The 2500-nt window shown below is 43.2% G+C and overlaps 1 pseudogene; it reads right to left on the minus strand.

The window, feature by feature from the left end:
• Nucleotides 1-214: 214 nt before the first annotated feature.
• The window catches only part of LOC149092763 (small subunit ribosomal RNA), a 2753-nt pseudogene continuing 467 nt past the window's right edge, over nt 215-2500 (minus strand).

Here is a 2500-nt window from a genome sequence, read left to right on the forward strand (position 1 = left end):
TTGGATAATGAAAGATGGATGTATGAATGAACGAATGTAATGCAAATTAGAATCATGTTGCAATGGCTAAATGTTTGCAATAAACATTCACAATTGCGACTCTAATGCAAATACAATTCAATTGCATTCACCATATTAGCATCTACAATATCACTATGCAGAGTGTTTGATTGTTTGAAGGTTGTATTTCTCTTATAATAAGAGGGTAATACGTTAATGATCCTTCCGCAGGTTCACCTACGGAAACCTTGTTACGACTTTTACTTCCTCTAAATGATCAAGTTTGAACATCTTTCCAGCACAATCCGACCACTAGTTTCCCAATGGTCTGGATTGACCAGTCCGAAGTCCTCACTAAATCATTCAATCGGTAGTAGCGACGGGCGGTGTGTACAAAGGGCAGGGACGTAATCAACGCAAGCTAATGACTCACGCTTACTGGGAATTCCTCGTTCATGGGCAATAATTACAATGCCCAATCCCCATCACGAAATGGGTTCAAGCGGTTACCCACTCCTTTCGGAGCAGGAAACAGTATGCACGATGACCACTTCAGTGTAGCACGCGTGCGGCCCCGGACATCTAAGGGCATCACAGACCTGTTATTGCTCTGTTTCGTGCGGCTGCGAGCGCCGCTTGTCCCTCTAAGAAGTCCTTACAGTGCTACAGCATCCTTACCCTAGCCAATTCTGTAGGCTAATAGCAGCAGAGCCCTCAACAGCCGAAACCATCAAGAGATACTACCACCCACAGGTTGACTAAGGGGGAGTACTGCAGTGTAAACTGCAAGTCTATTTAGTAGGCTAGAGTCTCGTTCGTTATCGGAATTAACCAGACAAATCACTCCACCAACTAAGAACGGCCATGCACCACCACCCACTGAATCAAGAAAGAGCTCTCAATCTGTCAATCCTCTCAGTGTCCGGGCCGGGTGAGTTTTCCCGTGTTGAGTCAAATTAAGCCGCAAGCTCCACTCCTGGTGGTGCCCTTCCGTCAATTCCTTTAAGTTTCAGCTTTGCAACCATACTTCCCCCGGAACCCAAAAACTTTGGTTTCCCGGAAGCTTCCATTCGAGTCATGAAATTAGTTACTCAGAATGATCGCTGGTTGGCATCGTTTATGGTTAGAACTAGGGCGGTATCTGATCGCCTTCGAACCTCTAACTTTCGTTCTTGATTAATGAAAACATTCTTGGCAAATGCTTTCGCTGTAGTTTGTCTTGCGACGGTCCAAGAATTTCACCTCTAGCGCCGCAATACAAATGCCCCCGTCTGTCCCTCTTAATCATTACCTTGGATTCTTAAGACCAACAAAATAGAACCAAGGTCCTATTCCATTATTCCATGCAAGATCATTCAAGTTAAGGTAGTGGTACGCATCATATAGATGGTTGACCATACCGTTTTTAGGCACCTCTTTCGAGGTTTTGGACGCCTGCTTTGAGCACTCTGATTTTTTCAAGGTAAAAGTCTCGATCGCTTGAATCAACACTCGGTAAAGAGCATTGATAGCAAATATCGAGCAATTTTCTGTCTAAACACTATGAATGTAACCACCAGGAAAGAGGAATGAAGGTTCAAGCAAGCATCCGTAGACACAAGCAAGAAACCTAACATCACCATCTAACCCTTTAATCAGTGGACCCCATAGGTTCGACTGAAATCCAACTACGAGCTTTTTAACCGCAGCAACTTTAATATACGCTATTGGAGCTGGAATTACCGCGGCTGCTGGCACCAGACTTGCCCTCCAATAGATCCTCGTTAAAGGATTTAAATTGTACTCATTCCAATTACGGGGCCTCAATAGAGTCCCGTATTGTTATTTTTCGTCACTACATCCCCGTACTGGGATTGTGTAATTTGCGCGCCTGCTGCCTTCCTTAGATGTGGTAGCCGTTTCTCAGGCTCCCTCTCCGGAATCGAACCCTAATTCCCCGTTACCCGTTACAACCATGGTAGGCGCATAACCTACCATCGACAGTTGATAAGGCAGTTGCTTGAGGGATACATCGTCGGCTCAGAGGCCATACGATTTGCTCAGTTATTCAGAGTCATCACAAGAAATGCAACCGAAGTTGCTAAGATCCCCACTGCTAGTCCTTAGACAGCGACCGAAATCACTGAACAGGGTTCTAGGTGAATAAGAATCATTGGTCTTGTACTAATAAATGCGATCCTTCCGTCAGCAAGCTGAGGTTGGAACACTTGTTCATGTATTAACCTGTGGGCTTAAATTATTGGACAATTTACTTCATCTATTTTCTCAGAAACCATTTGTTCAATAGACTTGAAATTTCCTAGCAATGATTATAATAGGGATATATTTATAATAATTAAATTTCAGAAAAATAGCACGATTAGTTTGCTAGATTTTTTCATTAATTCCTTGCGCCTCAATCAGCGAAAATGCTAAAGTTTTGAACGGAATTTACCATGCGTTAGTTTCAAGTCATGTAATTCTTAATCCGTTTACGGACTTCGTTCAATTTTATCATTTT

Source organism: Tetranychus urticae, unplaced genomic scaffold (genome assembly GCF_039701765.1).
Source record: "Tetranychus urticae isolate SD_2017Ah unplaced genomic scaffold, NJAU_TeUrti_SD_1.0 Scaffold_5, whole genome shotgun sequence".
NCBI classification, from domain to species: domain Eukaryota; kingdom Metazoa; phylum Arthropoda; class Arachnida; order Trombidiformes; family Tetranychidae; genus Tetranychus; species Tetranychus urticae.